Source organism: Pangasianodon hypophthalmus, chromosome 1 (genome assembly GCF_027358585.1).
Source record: "Pangasianodon hypophthalmus isolate fPanHyp1 chromosome 1, fPanHyp1.pri, whole genome shotgun sequence".
NCBI lineage: Eukaryota > Metazoa > Chordata > Actinopteri > Siluriformes > Pangasiidae > Pangasianodon > Pangasianodon hypophthalmus.
The window spans coordinates 23267640-23280390 of record NC_069710.1 but is presented as its reverse complement, the minus strand read 5'-3'; the positions used below and the strand labels follow the sequence as shown (position 1 = coordinate 23280390).

At 39.4% G+C, this 12751-nt stretch overlaps 1 protein-coding gene across 2 annotated transcripts in view; it reads right to left on the bottom strand.

The window, feature by feature from the left end:
- The window catches only part of LOC113542324 (glutamate receptor ionotropic, NMDA 2D), a 77382-nt gene extending 65182 nt beyond the window's left edge, over positions 1 to 12200 (bottom strand). For both annotated transcript variants that reach the window (XR_004578100.2, XM_026939757.3), the window contains exon 1: positions 11766 to 12200. The gene's annotated coding sequence lies outside the window, so the exon portion shown is untranslated. The remainder of the gene's footprint in view (positions 1 to 11765) is intronic.
- Positions 12201 to 12751: the final 551 nt, after the last annotated feature.

Genomic DNA, 12751 nt, shown 5'->3' with positions numbered 1-12751 from the left:
TCCTCCCCGAGCTCAGAAAGATTACTGAATCACTCAACAGCCTTTGGTTAAAGTAATGAAATTTATACATTTGACATCAGTACATTTCAGTGCAATTATGGAGCTCTAACCTATTATCATGACACTTAAAAGATTCTTCTAAGGGTTTTAATGTTAAATAGATTTAACGCGCTGAATACTATGAAATTAACAGATCTGACAATATTTGATATGAGCAAGTAAATTACATCAGAAATCCTTTCATTCAGTCTGACCTTATTCCACCATAGTTATTCGGCTGATGTTTGTTTCTTTGAAAACTAGGTTTCCAGGCTGCTGTCAATTAATCTATAATTTTAAAGCATATGTGAGGTGACTTGAAAGCTAAGTGCACCAAGGAATTATCTGCAAATGTGACTTCTCTTCAACATAAATCCAAAGATGTGTTCATATTGCACCATGCCATTAAATGGTTCTGGACCAAAGTCAAATTAATCATGTGTTGTCCAGTGGGATCACTGCAAGTGACAAAGAATGAATGGAGTTCTATCAGAGACTCGTTTTGATTAATCTTCTTGAGAATGCATGAATTTAAAGTACTGCAGAGCAAAAGACTGTGTGTTACTTGGTCAAACCAATCTGCAGGCCTGGTGTTTTGTTGTTTTTGTTTCTTGTTTTTTGTATTTTTGTCTGGAAACTAACAATGGTTACTATTCTAAGAATCACACGGTCTGAGCAGCAATTCATCAAATCATTTTCTTCAGTTTATATTCACTAGCAGAGTTTAGGACTCTATGCTCAACCCATTTACAAGCAGTCATTTTGCTCTGTTTTTTTTCCTCTTCTGTCTCTTATCTCTTGCTCTGAAAGCTACTTGAGTGAAGAAACAGCACATCTCCATAAAGCCCAGCATCTGAGCATGCTGTGCCTCTCTCTGTGTCTCACAGAGTCCATCCAATCCAACTGGTTGCTTTGACCCATTCACAAAAAAATATTTTAAAAAGCTTCATTCAGAAAAGCATAAAACCTTTATAAAAATATATAATCAATATGAGTTTCCCTCAACTCATTCACATTAAAAAATAAAGAAAAACATTTGCAAACCTCCATAAAAAAAACAACTTTCCTACACTCTCCTAATTCTCCTAACCCTCCATTCACTCTGTTTAATTTAACCAAACACTTTTCTATTCTGTTCTGTTCTAAACACTATTCTGTTTCTTTCTAAAGGTATAGGGTCCTTTCATTTGACCTCCATTTACAGCACAACTCCTAAATTTCACTGTAGCACATCTCACTAATGGCAGCTGCATATCCACCGCTGCTTAGCCCCATTCACAAACATCCATGGCTGTGTCCCATTTTCTGCTCCATTCTTACAAAGCTGGCTGCTTTTCAGAAGCACTGTGATGATGAATGGCTTCCCAAACACCTCTATTAGCAGGTAGTTGGCTCTGTAGAAGCTTCGGTGGGGTGGATCAGCACTATGCAGCTATTTGGCAGGAGGTACTGGGTGCTAGACTATATGCTGGGCTTGTGGGCAAAAACTAACACAGCTGGTCTAGCTTTCAGGTTCACAGGTCTGTACTGCATGCTATAGGAGTGGGTGGTTTGTAATTTAAACACATTTTAACCCATTTCACTCCCAGAATCGATCAACATGTCCAGTCTTATATCTCTCACTCTCAAAGCTACACACCTTTCCTATTAGTTCCACGCTAGTTACAGAATAACAATTACTGAATAAAATGCTTTAAATGTTTCTTGGTAACATAACAAGCTGCATTTTTTTGTCTTATTAATTTCAAGAGAGAGAAAAAAAGAGAGGCTCATTGTAGCTGTAGGGAACACTGTAGCTGTTATAATGTAGGTGATAAGAAATAACTTGTCTTGCGGACATTCTACAACATTTAGCATAACTATAAACAGATAAGAAGTATGGTACAATATTCTTTAATGTTAGCATTGGCAAACTGCTGTAGTGTAACTAAAATACATTGAGACAAGCTACCATAGAAAAATAATCCTAAAAAGTTAAAGAGCTAAATGTCCAAACTTCACAAAGGTATATGATAATAAGCTGGGCTAAAGACCAAAAAGAATACTAAATGAAGTAGCTACTCTGTTTTACTTAATGTGAAGGGAATTTGTTCCATTGCGGTCCAAACTGATCCCAAATAAAACACTCACTGAGCTAAAAATGCTCTGTGCCTTAAACATCTACGAGTACTGCTTATCTCTTGATCCAATTTAAAATATTTTTTTTAAATTATATATGGTTAAGAAGAGTACTTAAATGTGGATTCTACCCAAAGAGATACTGAATAGAAATTTAAACAAGCTCCAGGCCACCTGTAGCTAGAAGACATGTTAGAAATGAATTTGCAGTCATTTGACTCCGTGGTATTCTAACCTTGAGGGAATAAAGAGCATAGAAAATGTGAAAACATGCTAGCTCCAACATCCTCGCAATTCCACAATATATCCCCAGCCCTGATTAAATCCGATCCTCAAGATGTGATACAATAGTGATATTGCTTTAAAAATTATATTACATTAGTTTTGTTACATCTGCATAAGAGTTTAGAGATCCACTCAATTTCCTCTGTTTGGAAACCCTTCCTTGTTGGTTATTCACAGAACATCTAGGCTCTACATAACACCAAAACAACTTCCTACAGCAGTATGCTTATTACTATCTAAGGGATGGTTAGAAATTTTCACAAGATATTTTCATAATAATTGTCTTGGCATAGTTCTATAGCCAAGATCCTTACAAAACCATACCACTAGCAAAATTATTTTTATGCATTCATCATGTATGGAATAAGACATTACAGAGTCTTCTGCTATAGAAGAATAATCAATGATGAGATGAGATGGTACCACAATGAAGTTGATTATTTTCCTATAACAGCATGTTCCAAATTGTTTAATTCTGCTTAAACCACAGCAATTTGCCAATGATTACAATTTTTAATTAATTTATTAATGTCATATCTTGCTTTTTAACTGTTAATAGTTACCTGTAATGTTGCAGAACATCAGCGAGACAAGTTAGTTTCTGTTATCACTTCCATTACACCTTACCAGCCTCTCTCTTTTTTCTCTCTACTCAAGTTAAAACAAAAAATACAGCTTGTTATGAGACAGTGCAAAGTCTGATGTCCTGAAGTCTCTCGCATAGTGGAAAACTTAATTATGGTTACAAAGTGCAGACTCCTGCTAAATTGACAGAAACCTTCACCAATGATTATACCTTTTTTTATTAAATAACAACTTTTTAAAATCCTAATTTACTATTAGCCTTAGATTAGGTAGACTGTCCATGTGTACACGTCACTGTTACTAGAGAGATGATTAGAATGAGCAGATTAATATAAATCATTATATATATATATATATGTATATATATATATATATATATATATATATATATATATATATATATATATATATATAAATCATTTGAATTAGAGTCAGCACCACTCTCAGAAAATCAACACCAACTAATCAATCAGACTGAAGAATTGAACAGTGCTGTGTTATCATATGTATTATACAATGTAAATGTTTGTTAATTACCATTATTCCACCGCACGGTTCAATTTTTGAATTTGACTGGTCAGAAGGTGTGCATTATTTTTGTACATCTGCAAAATACGTGTTGTTAAATAAAGTAAAATGTAAGATCATTAATGTGGTGACTTTTTTTATTAGAAGACATTTATTTAACATTTACGGAAGGAGCCTCAATTGTAAGCACTTTGCAACAGTCACATTGCTTTGTAAAGTTCCCAGTGGAAGAAAGGGAGAAAGCCATGAGATGGTTAGATGAGGGATCCAAAATCAGACTATTTTTAAAAATGTTTATAATGCACTTACAATGGCCTAGTCAACCAAAGGTTTTGTTGCCTTATTTTGTCATATCATGTCCTAATAAATGAAGCTTTTCTATTATACTTGGCCATTTGAATTTATCACTTTGTGGAGTATAAATACAAGATGTTGATAATCACATTCAAAATCTATATTTCATCAAATACCTTTAAAGTATATATCTGATTTTGAACAATTTTGTGCAACATAGCTTTAGAATATTGTTAGGAAAACCATAGATAGGATAGTGAACATAAGCAAGCACACATTTTCACATTGTGTCAAAATGATCATACAGCATACTGCATACTTTTGTATTCTGCACACCCACACACTTCACAAAGAACCAGGACGTGGGGGAAATCCCTCACATAAACCAGATCCATTTGCACTCTTTGAACACTATCAGTGTTGACCACTGATATAATGCGTCTACTCAAAATTCAGACATGCATCCACACACACTCATGCTTTCACACAACATCTGCCATATCCTTACACACACCGGGTGCCAAGAAAGAGACCGGATTCACACTGTGCACATCAACACACACTTCGTGGGCACTAACACACACACACACACACACAGCTGTCAGCTTTCCCTGTACCTTCCATGGCATACACACAAACACCAATACACCTGCACAAATGGAGGCTCCCATTGGCATGTAATATATGATTTGGATGTAGATGTGTACAAACAGATGCATATGTATACACACATGCATATTTATTCATGTCTGAAATTCTAAACACAAAATGGTAGCCTAAAATCTACCCAACAGACAAATTTACAGAGTGACAAGCATACTGCAGATATGTGAACTCCAATACAGCATGATACATACACATGCTCAAAGAGTCACACACATGCCCAGACACACACTCACACTTGGTTTGTGACATATATCCTCGTTCGTGTTAAGGTGCTGCTCCAAAGAAATAAAACACTTTGTTAGACATGGTCATTATTAAAGGTCAATGGCCACATGGTGCTGTCATTATCATAACAAGGAAACTGTCACAGGAACCTTTGATCCAACACACGCGTTTATGACAACCACGATTAACATTCTGACACACAGGAGACTGAATACCCTGCACTGCAACCTCACTATGTTAATCATTCTTCCAAGCAAACTGGCTCACAGGCTTTTACATGTACTCTTGATCTACATATTTGCAAAGAAGTGACATTGTTAAAGGCATGCCATAACTGCCAGATCAAAGAGATTGCTGTAAGAAAGCAACAAACCCTGCATATGAACATAAAGGAGAGTAGCTATTAATATCAGTGGGCAAAAACAGAACAGAATATAGGAGATACATGAAACATATTAGATGTTCAGTTTTCCAGTAAATTTCCATGAAACTTTCTCACTCAGACCAATTTATGAGTTAAGCTGTAAGCTTATTATTATTATTATTATTGTTATTATTATTATTAAGTTACAACTATTTGATAGCCTTGTCACTAAATCATCTAATCCACAAAATGTTATTGATTAATATTAATCAGTAGCACCCACTATGTTTAAATGCTTAAGCTACGTTGGTTCTGTTTGTATTGTTTGCAAACAATGGAATGAAATCACACACTGTTTGCAGGATGCAAGTAGTTTGAAATATATAGTTAGAAAGTAATCACTGGAAATCAATAGCAATATTACAAATTTGATTTAAAAAATAAAATAAAATAAATTAGTTTTTTGCAAATCCTTGCCTATAGGCTCAATCCCACACTACATCTTCTCTCTGAGTACAAGACAGTGGTTCTGTCATGTGCTCTTCAGAAAACCAGACAACTTTGTGACCTGATCAATGTACACACGCCTTTTCTTTATCCACATATTCAACAATAAAGGCTCTTCTTAATCCATTAAGACTAGGAGATTTATTTTTCAATCTTCAAACATCCAGTTAAGGTGTGCCTGTGCCCACTGCAGCTTCAGTGGTGTGGAAGGCGATGTCGTCTTCTGCTGTTGTAGCCTGTCTGCATCAAGGTATGAGTTGTGCCTTCTGAGATGCTTTTTTGTTCACCACGGTTGTAAAGTGTGTTTATTTGACTTCCTATCAGCTCTAACCAGTCTGGCCATTCTCCTCTGAAACACTTTTTCATCAACAAGGCATTTCCGCCCATAGAACTGCTGCTCTCTTGATTGTTTTTGTTTTCCTGCACCATTCTGTGTACACTCTAGAGACTGTTGTGTTTGAAATTCCCAGAAGATCAGCAGTTTCTAAAATACTTAATCATGCCATGGTCAAAGGCACTGAGGTCTAATTCTTATCCCATTCTGTTGTTTGATGTGAACATTGACCGTATGTCTTGAAATGTATCTGCATGATTTTATGCATTGCATGCTGCCATATGATTGGCTGATAATTGCATGGATAACTGCATGAATAAGCAGGTGTACAGGTGTTCCTGAGTGTGAATATACTGTATATGGTGAGTCTATTAATATTTCAGAGACATCTGCAGGCATCTATGCTCCAATGTATGTACATTCACCGAGCACTTTATTGGAACACTACACTAATACTGGGTAGGGCCTCTCTTTGCTCTCAAAACAGCCTCAGTTCTTCATGGCATGGATTCCACAAGATTTTCGAATCATTCCTTTGAGATTCTGGTCCATGTTGACATGATTGCATCACGCAGTTCCTGCAAATTTTTCAGGTGCACTTTCATGCTGTGAATCTCCTGTTTTACTACATCCCAAAGATGTTCTACTGAATTCAGATCCGGTGACTGGGAAGGCCACTGAAGAACACTGAACACTGTCATGTTCATGAAACCAGTCTGAGACAACTTTTGCAATACACAAATAGGATGTGGTATTCAAGCGATGATTGATTGGTATTAAGTGGCCCAAAATGTGCCAATAAAACATTCTCCACACTATTACACCACCTCCACCAGCCTGGACTGCTGGCACAAGGCAAGTTGGGTCCATGGATTCATGCTGTTGGCTCCAAATTCTGACCCCAACATCTGTATGCCTCAGCAGAAATCCAGATTCATCAGACCAGGCTATGTTTTTCCAGTCTTCAACTGTCCAGTTTTGGTGAGCCTGTGTCCACTGCAACCTCAGCTTTCTGTTCTTGGCTGACAGAAGTGGAACCTTGGACTTGTGGAATTTTGCTGTTGAAGCCCCTCCACCTCAAGGTTCGATGTGTTGTGCATTCTAAGATGCTCTTCTGCTCAAGACAATTGTACAGAGTGGTAATCTGAATTACTGTAACTGTAGGTTTCAGCTCAAACCAGTCTGGCCACTCTCCGTTGACCTCAACAAGGTGTTTCCGTCCGCAAAACCGCCACTCACTAGATGTTTTTTCTTTACTGCACCATTCTGAGTAAACTCTACAGACTGTTATGCATGGAGCCCAGCCCAGGAGATCAGCATTTTTTGAAATAGATATAGAACTACTTAAGAAACAGAAATAGTTATAGAATTACTTAAACTAGCCGCCTGGCACCAAATGTCAAAATCCCTGATATCATATTTTTCACCATTCTGATGGTTGATGTGAACATTACCCAACATAACCATATCTGCATAATTTTATGCATTGCACTGCTACCACATGATTGGCTGATTAGATAATTGCATGAATGAGTAGGTGAACAGGTATTCCTAATAAAGTGATCCTTGAGTGTAGATCAGCACAGATAGCACATTCCTCCAAGTGTGTTACATGAGCAGCAGTTTGACAAGATGTGGGGGTTGGCTTTGCATGTCTCAAAGGAGGCCCATGTTTGCCCCACCTTCCCTGGTTGGTAGCTGTCATGTGATGGGGAGAGTTCTCTAGTGGGGGGATAGGCAAAACCAAATTTGGGAGAAAATGTAGGAAAAATCAAAAAAAAAAGAAAAGGAAAGAAATGCCAGTACTGTCAGCACGGTCTGTGAATTCTGGGTCTGACCGTTCCTCAACTTCAGCTACATCAATCGCATACATAATTGGTCTCAACTAGAGATATGCACACGAATGTTTTTAATCCTGCTTGTGCAGTCAGTATTGCACTTGCCTGCAATATATTTTACCAAATTTAATTGGTTTTACTTCCCATAATATAAACAAACTTTTTCTAGTTTAAACCACCTCAACCCTGACCAGGCAGTTACTAAGGATGAATGAATGAAAGCATTACATTCATGAGAATGTCGCTCGAGTAGCTTTTTTTGTTGTATCCTGGAGGATCCCAGTAATGATGCACACCCCTCGTCTCAACCATCTGCCCTGTTAACCTTTCTGACAAAAAAATTGTGTGCCTACTATTCATATCTGTATTTTATCTGTTTGGTACACATGATATGTTCATTCCAAAAGATTTATTCATATTTGGTTACATCTCTAATATATTGCTTGCAGCTTAAATAGTCTTTTTTTTATAAGGTATCTTGTTGTTCAAATATTTATTGGAAGCTGAAAATGTGTGCAATTGTAACGTTTTCATTTTTCATGTTAGTCCTTTGTCACACTGGTTAACAATTTTTCCAATTTTCCGATACACCTGATAAAGCAGGGCCTGTCATGTTCACTTCTTGCCATTAAAATTATCAGTAGAATCAAATCCATAAATACGAAATTAAAAATGTCCCTTTAGGCAGCGGTGAAATGTTCATGAAATGCACAAGTACATCATGTGTCTGCATAAAAATAAAAAATCTGCACTCATGACATCTAATCTAATTAGACAGAGGTGTACTCATACAATTTAAATCACACTGTGGTTATTGGTGTGTGTAAAGGGCCTGCAGCTGTAGGCTTCAATGGAATGTAAGGAAATGGTGGGCTCATTTTTGATCAAATCCCCTCTGATTCAATCACATAAGGTGTTTTTAGAAGCAATGGGACTCTAAGAGGGTTTTCCCTGGTAACTGTACATGACCGTAGTTGTAAGTGGACAGAAATATCCGTGGTTACGGTAACCGTGGAGATGGGTGAGAGACAGCTTCCTGTAGAAACTCATGGCTGAGGAGAGCAGGATGCCGTCAAGTGTTGCTCTCTCCCAAAGCAAACATTTGCAGCTCATTTTTAAATTAACACTTTATGTTTCCATTTTCAGAACCTATTCATCAAGAGACACCATACATTTCCTCTCATTTTTTCTCCTTTTTTATCACTGACTTTCTCTCTAAGAATACTATGCACTCCCAAAAACAGTGACAGTGTGCAAATGTGCTTAAGGTTATGTGTGTGTGTGTGTGTGTGTGTGTGTGTGTGTGTGTAATGTGTATGCATATGTAACTGTGAATGTTGGTGTACTGTCCCATGTTCACTGCTGCATCTGACCCGAGCTGTGTCCGTGAGCTAATGTGAATTAGCACCGTGTTTATCATTGCAGGCCCGACCAAAACCACACAGGAGCCGGCAGAGAAGGGAGCACTGTAATCTCCTTCAAACACTGGTCTCTGATCTCGTTAAAGACTAATTGATGTACAGTGTTAACGAGCTTTACCTTAATTAGTCACATTTAAGTGAACAGGGGATACAGAAGGAGGGAAACAAGGAAGCCAATGTAGATTGGGGTGGGCTGGAAATATTAGCTCTGTTATTCGATCAAAGTGTGCACAAACATGAGCAGACAGACAGACATAGATAGACAAAACAGGTGGACTGATCGATGAATAGATGCAAGGAAATGAAAGAGACAGGCGGTGAGGTGCTGTAAGAACAGCAGAAGAGGGAATAAAGGAGATAGATCTAAGGGAGGACGACTTCAGGATAAGCACTACTGAGAAAAAAAAGGTAGACAGCAGAAGCAAAGGTAAAAATATTTAAAAAAAAAAAAAAGAGAGAGAGAGAGAGAGAGAGAGAGGAGAAAAGGAGGCAGGAAGGCAAAGATGAACGGAAACAGTGACTCCAGTTTCTCTCATCTCAGAGTCTGAGCCCTCCAACCATGTTTAGCCTCAGACACTCAATTCCAGCTGTCCCCTCTTCCCCCCACTTCCCATTTTCCCTCATCTTCCTCTCGCTTACTCCTCTCTCCATTCTTTCTCCACTGTTGATTTCTTTCACACTGTCCTCCCTCCTGCCATTTACTCCATCCCACTCTTCTCCTCTTCCCCCAGCTATAACACTCCATCTAAAATTCACTACGCCACATCTCCCTCATTATATGTGTATTCATTTTTTACATCTTGCCATTCTACACCATCGCTACGCTACTTTCGTTGTCTTGTTTTTTCCCCATACATTCTCCTTTTTCTCTCTGACTCCTCTCTTGCTCCTCTCTTGAAACCTGGAAAACAGCTGAGAGACTGATGGCGAGAAGCTGTATTGACACGGATGGCAACACATGAGCGGCAATATCTGCATTATAGTGATGCAGCAGCGCCAATGTGTGCGTGTTGCTTACTTTCATTTAAAATATTTGTTTAAATTAATAAATACAGATTTATTTCCAGTGTATTTATGAAGTGAGATGTAACAATAGTGATTTGCTCAGTCACACAATACTGTATAGATTTCCTTGACAAATGAGATTTCAGATAATTTAATAAAAGCAAATCTATCTAACGCCATATAAGGTAATTATATTGGCATTATATAATGTGAGACATTATAACCAGCATACAAATTTTATAACCTGTGTATAGACAAGAAATTCACTGATGGGTGACCGGATCTCCTCCTGGATATCTGCCTACCTGTAGAGTTCAGCTCCAACCGAGATATAACACCTGATCCAGTTGATCAAGTGGTTGGATTGTGGTATGATTAAACTCTGCAGTATCACTGATCTCCTAAAGGAGGCCACTGCAAGGGATCCATGGTACAAGTAGTGTAGTTGCATACAGTACAGACCTGTTGTATGTCAAGCCTGCAGTGAGTGAGTGAGTGAGTGAGCATTCCTTTTCTTTTGATTAAAAATTCCTTTAAAAAAATCAATATTTTCTTCTTGTAAGACCCAAGCTGGGAGTGGAGAGATGCATAGTTATTGGGGATGATGGGATGATGGAGGCCCCACTCCAATGATTTCAGTTAATCCACTTGCTGCGATCCACTCAAATCACGTGACAAGAAGAAACCGCGTAGGCCTATCAACTAATCAGCATCGACATATAGCCTAATCAACCTGGCTCAATGTTCTACGATTTAAATCCAAATCATGCAACCATGGACAAAATAATCACATTTTGATGCACTTGAACAGCTTGAATTTCTATAAATTACGGTCAAGTGTAAGTATATTAAATTCTTCTTGATGGTGTTGGAGAGCCTGCTGTGTGCAGTGCACAGTGAGAGCTTTATCGACAGCTGCGCTCCGTGAAATTGATAAAGCCGCAGTTTACGCGACTGGAGAGAAGCGGGCTGACGGCGCACTACGACCAGAGACTGCTGCTGCTGCTGCTGCTGTTCAAGCGGCCAGAGAGGCGGAATTTTAAACACACTTCAATATTCCATGGCCATTGATACACAGATGCTGTTTTCTTTAATGAATTCATTAACTGAGCTCACAGACTGAGCGTCTCTGCTGTCTCAGTGTCTCCTGCAAACATGCTGCAAACATGCGCGCGCGTGTGCGTGTGTGCGCGCGCGTGTGTGTGTGTGTGTGTGTGTGTTGAGAGAGATATATAGTATGTGTAGGAAAAGTCATAGTTCTAATGGCCTATGAGCGAGCGCACGGCAATGACAGAAGGGTCAAAGCCCCACGCGCGCCGGCTCGTTTCCACCACTCCATCCCGCACCAGTCAATCTCTCTCATCTCTTTCAGACATACGTGTTCCCGCACCCGCACCCGCACGCGCGTCCCCAGGAAATACCGCAACAGTGTTCCGTCAATGACGCTCCGTGCGCCCGTTTCAGCCCGCGCAGAAAAGCTCAAAATAAATAAATAAATAAAACCCACCTCAGCCCGCAGCGCGATGTTATGTTTATTACAGATGTAGGCTACTTACTGCGGGTTTCACGCGCCTGTCCCCCTCTCTCTCTCCTCTCGGCCCTCAGCGCTCTTCACATCATCTTCCTCGGGCTATATCCCTTTTGGCGTGTTCTCCCCCAGCAAATGCACCTACACAGAGATTCTACATGGATTCAATTTTCGCGAGCTCACTTACTCTCTCCCTCTCTTTCGCTCCCCCTATCCTCTCCTCTCTCCCCGCTCTCTCTCTCTCTCTCTCTTTCCCTGCTCTTTTGTTAAAATTCAGTATATGCACCCGGTCACCTAGCAACCGTCAACCTCTCTCTCTCTCTCTCTCTCCCCATCACAAGCGACACGTGTTGAATGCTAAACTTAGCGGCGTGCAATAATAATACTAACCGGTTGGCTCGCGTTCTCTCCCCCTTTCTTGCTCTCTTTTCCCTTTCTCACTGCTTCCCCTCCACCGTTCGCCTTCGTGTATCATAACGCAATATAAATATTTACTAGAAACGCTCAGCCTTCCCCCCTCATCCCCACCCGTCTCGTCCCCTCTGTGCAGCGACTCTCCAGCAGGGTTGCCAGATTGGGTTGACCAACCATGTTTGCGAATTAAATTTTAAATGTTTCAGAAGTACACATACACTTTAACAGGAACACCTGTACACCTGCTTAATTAATCAGTTATCCAATCAGCCAATCATGTGGCAGCAGCGCAATGCAAAAAAATCGTGCAGATACAGGTCAAGAGCTTCAGTTAATGTTCATCAAACATCAGAATGGGGAAAAAGGGTGAGTTACTATAGACTTCCTGTCAGCTCAGATCAGTCTGGTCATTCTCCTCTGATGTCTCTCATCAGCAAGGTGTTTCAGCCTGCAGACCCTCTGCACACAGGATGTTTTTTGTTTTTCGCACCACTCTGTGTGAACTCTAGAGACTGTTGTTCGTGAAGTTCCCAGGAGATCAGCAGTTTCTGAAATACTCAAACCAGTCCATCTGGGACCAACAACCATGCCATGGTTAAA